Consider the following 6,000-nt stretch of genomic DNA (forward strand, 5'->3'; position numbering starts at 1 on the left):
GGAGGCACAGGCAGGCAGATCTCTATGAGTTCAAGGCCAGCCTTGATATATATGTATATATATTTTTTTTTTTTTGGAGCCGAGGATTGAACCCAGGGCCTTGTGCTTGCTAGGCAAGCGCTCTACCACTGAGCTAAATCTCCAACCTTTTTTATTTTATTAAAGATTTGTAAAATTAAAAAAAAATATGTGTATGTGGGGGACAGAGGTTGTGTGCACACAAGTGTTGGTGCCCACAGAGGTCAGAGTGGCAGACTCCCCTGGAGCTGGAGTTACAGGCAATTGCCAGCTACCTGATGTGGTAGTGGGAATTAAACTCAGGTCCTCAGCAAGGGCATGCTCTTAATGCTGAGCCATCTCTCCAGCTGTTTCTGGTTTTTGAGACAGGGTCTCGTGGTCTAGTTGGGCAATGAGTTTGCTGAGTAGAGCATTCAGAACTCCTGACCCTTCTGCTCCCACCTCCCAAGTGCTGCCCTTACAAGTGTGCACCACCAAGCTAGGGGCTGGGGACGGGAGTCAGAACCCCCTTAAACACAAGCTCTACCACCGTCAGACCTCCAGCCTCCCACTGTAGAGGTTTGAGGTTCTTGTGAACAAGGCAAACCTCCAGCTTCTCAGAGGTCACCTTCTAGCAAGGTCGCCACTAGTAAAGACAGAACAAATAAACTGGGACTAACTGGAGATTAACTGGAGAGGACTTCAGCCTTAGGAGGGGACCTTTGTTCCGGGAGCCAGCCCGAAACCTTGAGGCATAGTGTGGTAGGCAGTGAGGCCTGCCCGTGCGGAGGCCCCGAGGTGAAAGGAGCTTAGAGTGATGGAAAAACAGGAAGGAGGCCGTGGGGGTTGGAGACCAGGCGGGAAGGGTAGCAGTGAGTGACGAGGGACCAGCGCAGGCTGCATCCAGTGAGCTTTGCTTTTCTAGTGGGTATGCAGAGCCAATAGGAGGCAGCTGGGCCTTAGAATGTGCCTTACTCTGTTGTGTGCTAGGTCTAAAATTTCTGAGGCTGGTTTTGGAATGTGCTGGGTTTGGGGCTGTGTGGATTTGCCTATGGGAATCAGAGGACGACTCATGAGTATCAGCTCTCCTTCACTGTGCCTGTTTCAGGACTTGTACCCGGGTCATCAAACTCGACAGTAAGCACCCTTGCCTTCCCAACCACCTCACCAGCTCTGTTTGGTTTTCCTTAATATTTTTTTTATTATATTCTTAAAGATATATTTGTTTTATTTAAAATTTTAAAGATTTAATTTTATTTCATGTGTGTGACTATTTGACTGCATGTATTTACATGTATGTATGTGTACCACATGTATGTCTGGTGCTCATGGAGGCCAGAAGAGGGTGTTAGATTCCTGGAACAGGAATTACAGATGGCTGTGAGCTTCCATGTGGGTGCTGGGAACCCATCTGTGTTCTTTGCAAGAGCAACAAATACTTTTAATTGCTGAGCCATCTCTGGCTCCCTAAGGATTTATTTTTTAGTGTGTGTGTGTGTGTGTGTGTGTGTCTGTGTGTGATCTGTGTTTGTGCATGTGCAGATGAGTACTCAAGAAGGCCAGAGGAGGGGTTGGACCCCTTGGAGCGAAAGTTACCGGTGGCTGTCAGCTGCCTGATATGAGTGCTTGGAACCAAACTCAGTCCTTCAGAAGAACAACAAGCTCTTTCAATTGCAACATAGGGAGTTTAAAGCCACCTGAGCTGCAGACCCTGTGTCTTAATTACTGTTCCATGACAGCTAGGGCTACACAGAGAAACCCTGTCTGGAAGAACAAACAAGCAAAAAATGATACAGGTTGGTGGCACAGGCTTTTAATCCCAACACTCAGGAGGCAGAGGCAGGCAGATTCTGTGAGTTTGAGACCAGCCGTGTTTACACAGTAAGTTCCAGGCCAACTGTGGCTATATAAAGACAATCTGTCTCAAAAAACAACCAACCAACCAAGTGGTGGTGGCGGCGGCGCACGCCTTTAATCCCAGCGCTCAGGAGGCAGAGGCAGGCAGATCTCTGAGTTTGAGGTCAGCCTGGACTACAGAGTGAGTTGCAGGACAGTCAGGGCTACATGGAGAAACCCTTGTAGATGTAACCGACCGTCTTATTAAATAAGAAACACAGAACCAATGCAAAGAAATAAGCCAAGAGATCAGAGCTAAGAGCCTTACCTGCCTGCTACAGCTAGCCTCTTAAGCCAAGAGACCTCTCCGAAAAGAGCTACTTTCTGTGAGTTTGTCTTTATATAGACTTTCTGTTCTGCCTTCTCATTGGTTGTAAACCCAACCACGTGACTGCCTCGTCACTGCCTGTCTGTACAGACCTCCAGACACACATTGGAGCGTGTGTCTCCAATGTTGGCTGTATCCTTGAACACACAGAGATCTACCTAGCTCTGCCTACCAAGTGCTGGGATTAAAGGTGTGCACCACGAACGCCCAGCTCTGCTATGGCTTGCTATTAGCTCTGACCCCCAGGCAACTTTATTTATTAACATACAAATAAAATCACATTTCAGTACGAATAAAATATCACCATAAACCCTGTCTTGGAAAACCAACAAACAAAACAAACAACAACAACAATAAAAAAAGAAAGAGGCTGGTTTACAGTTTCAGAGGGTTAGTCCACGATCATTGTGGTGGGAAGCAGGCAGGCAGGCAGACAGGCAGGCAGGCAGGCAGGCAGACAGGCAGGCAGGCAGGCAGGCAGACAGGCAGGCAGGCAGGCAGGCAGGCAGGCAGACAGGCAGGCAGGCAGGCAGGCAGGCAGACAGGCAGGCAGGCAGGCAGGCAGGCAGGCAGGCAGGCAGACAGGCAGACAGGCAGGCAGGCAGGCAGGCAGGCAGACAGGCAGGCAGGCAGGCAGACAGGCAGGCAGACAGGCAGGCAGACAGGCAGGCAGGCAGGCAGGCAGGCAGACAGGCAGGCAGGCAGGCAGGCAGGCAGGCAGACAGGCAGGCAGGCAGGCAGGCAGGCAGGCAGACAGGCAGGCAGGCAGGCAGACAGGCAGGCAGGCAGACAGGCAGACAGGCAGGCAGGCAGGCAGACAGGCAGGCAGGCAGGCAGGCAGGCAGACAGGCAGACAGGCAGGCAGGCAGGCAGGCAGGCAGGCAGGCAGGCAGGCAGACAGGCAGGCAGACAGGCAGACAGACAGACAGGCAGGCAGGCAGACAGACAGGCAGACAGGCAGACAGACAGACAGGCAGGCAGGCAGACAGACAGACAGACAGGCAGGCAGACAGGCAGACAGACAGACAGGCAGGCAGGCAGGCAGGCAGGCAGACAGGCAGGCAGGCAGGCAGGCAGGCAGGCAGACAGGCAGACAGGCAGGCAGACAGGCAGGCAGGCAGACAGGCAGGCAGGCAGACAGGCAGGCAGGCAGGCAGGCAGGCAGACAGGCAGGCAGGCAGGCAGGCAGACAGGCAGACAGGCAGGCAGGCAGGCAGGCAGGCAGGCATGGTGCTGCAGCAGTAGCTGGAGCTTTACTTCCTGATTTGCAGGTAGCAGTCCAGACAGCCAGACAGCCAGACAGACACTGGGCCTGGCATGGGCTTTGAAATTTCCAAGGCTTCCCCCCCTCCCAGTGACATACTTCCTCCAACAAAGCCATACCTCCTAACCCTTCCTAAACAGTTCTACTAACTCAGGACCAAGCATTCAAACATATGAGCCTATAGGGACCTTTCTCATTTAAATCACCACACCCTATCTACCTCCTCTTCAGCACCCCCCAAAATCCTCAGCTTCACCCCTCACCTTCACCCCTCTTCCTCACGCTCACCCTCACTCCTCACCCCTCATTCTCACCCCTCACCCTTACCCCTTGGGTATGGTAATGCATGCCTTTGATCCCAGTACTAAGGGGGAGGCAGAAGAATTTTGAGTCAGGCCTAGCCTCTGCTACAGGGAGAGTTTAAGGACACAGGTTGGGGATGTAGTCTAGCACATAGTGAACAAACGCTGTATCACTGAGTTCTATCCCCAGTCTTAGAAATACTTGGAGTTCTTGTAACTAGGTTACACACCACATCAGATACCAAAATTGAAAAGAGGAGGGCTAGGCATGGTCTTACACAACTTTAATGCCATACTTGGAAGGCAGAGGCAGGCGGTTCTCTGAGGTTCAGGCCTCAGAGTAAAACCCAGACAGTAAACCTCAGACAGTAAAACCCAGTCTCAAAACAAAACAAAAGGGAAGGAAGGAAGGAACAGAGACTGCAATGGAAGATTCCCTACATTAGGTCAGTCACTTCCCCCTAGGAGGAAGCAGCTGCTGTCACAACCTGCTCACCATTCCCGAGTTAAAGGGGCCTGGGAACACCTGTTGCCGGATATTTGTGCCAACCGTGTAAAGGTGTGTCGATGGTTCATCTTGCCTGCATAAGGCACCTGATCGGTTTAATAAAGAGCAGAATGGCCAATAGCTAGCAGGAGAGGTGAGGCGGGACTTCTGGGCAGAGAGGAGTAGGGATGAATCTAGGCACACAAGGCAGACGCCATCAAGACAAAGAGGGAGTTGGATGTACAGAATGGAGCAGGGGTTAAAAAGCCATGTGGCAGAATGTAGATAAATAGAAACAGGTTAACTTAGGTTATCAGAGCTAGTGGGACAAGCCTAAGCTAAAGACTGAGCTTTCATAATAATAAGTCTCCATGTCATTATTTGGGGGCTGGTGGTCCCAAAAGAAAGTGCAACATCAAACACCAGCGTGGAGTTCACCTCCTTTTGTTTATGCTGGGGTAGGGATCAACCCCCAGACTTGGTGTGCTGGGCAAGCACTCCACCACCTGAACTGTGCCCCCAGCCATCAGAGTTTTCCACTCTTAGGTGTAAGGCTGAGTCTTACTGGTCCCTGTACACCAGTGAGTTTTCCTCCCCTCCCTTTCTTCCTTTCTTTTATGATGTAGATTGAGTCCAAGGGCCTCACTGAACTTCATCCTCCATCAGGACTCTCAGAGCAGCCCCCCCTTTTGCTTTTGTTTTGTTTATAGCCCTGACTGGCCTGGAACTCTCTTTGTAGACCAGGCTGGACTTGAACTTACAGAGATCCATCTGCACCTTCCTCCTGAGCACTAGGATTAACCATCTGCACCACCACACCAGGGGAGCCCTTTGTTGAAGGCTCCACACCAGTGGTTCTCAACCTTCCTAAGGCTGCGACCCTTTAACACAGCTCCTCATGCTGTGGGGACCCCCAACCATAAATTATTTCGTTGCTGCTTCATAACTGTAATTTTGCAATTGTTATGAATCGTAATGTAAGTATGCAGGATAGCCGATATGCCAACCCCACAGGGTTGTGACCCACAGGTTGAGAACCACTGCTCTAGACAGAGCCTATGTTGTTCAGTACATGGCTCTTCACCCTGATATTTGAGGTCATGAAAACAAAATAATCAAACGATAATGCTGACTTGTGATCTCAGCTGTTCTGGTGGCTGAAGCAGGGGGCTGTAAGTTTGAGTAGCCTGGGCTACACATCAAGTTCAATTTCAGCCTTACTCCTGTACTCTCAGGACTCAGGAGGCAGAAGAAGGTAGATTTCTGTGGGTTCCAGGCCAGCCTAGGCTACAAAGTATATTCCAGGCCAGTGAAACATAAGAAGGGCCAGGTGTGGTTTCCTGTCCCTGTTATCTTAGCACTTGGGAGGCTGAAGCCGGAGGCTAGCTTGGCTAACTGTGTGAGACCCTATCTAGAAACAAGTAAGATATGGGCATGGTGGTACAGGCCTGAAATTCCTGCACTGAGGAGGCAGAGGAAGGAGGATCAGGAATTCAATTCAAATCTTAGCCCAGGCTAGGCACAGCTTGCTGTCGCTGTGGCTGGCCCTAAACTCCTGATGCTCCTCCCTCAAGGTCTCAAATGCTCAGCTCCAGGCAGGCACCAGCCCACCTGGTTTCCACGCCCTGTGTGAGGCTCTAAAGCCTTGCTGTTCATTACAGGTGTGGTTGTGCCTCTCCTAGCTGACCCTCCAATCCTGCCTCCACGAGGGAAGACCTTTGATTTC

Source organism: Peromyscus californicus, unplaced genomic scaffold (genome assembly GCF_007827085.1).
Source record: "Peromyscus californicus insignis strain IS unplaced genomic scaffold, ASM782708v3 Scaffold_8__1_contigs__length_139910024, whole genome shotgun sequence".
Classification (NCBI taxonomy): Eukaryota; Metazoa; Chordata; class Mammalia; order Rodentia; family Cricetidae; genus Peromyscus; species Peromyscus californicus.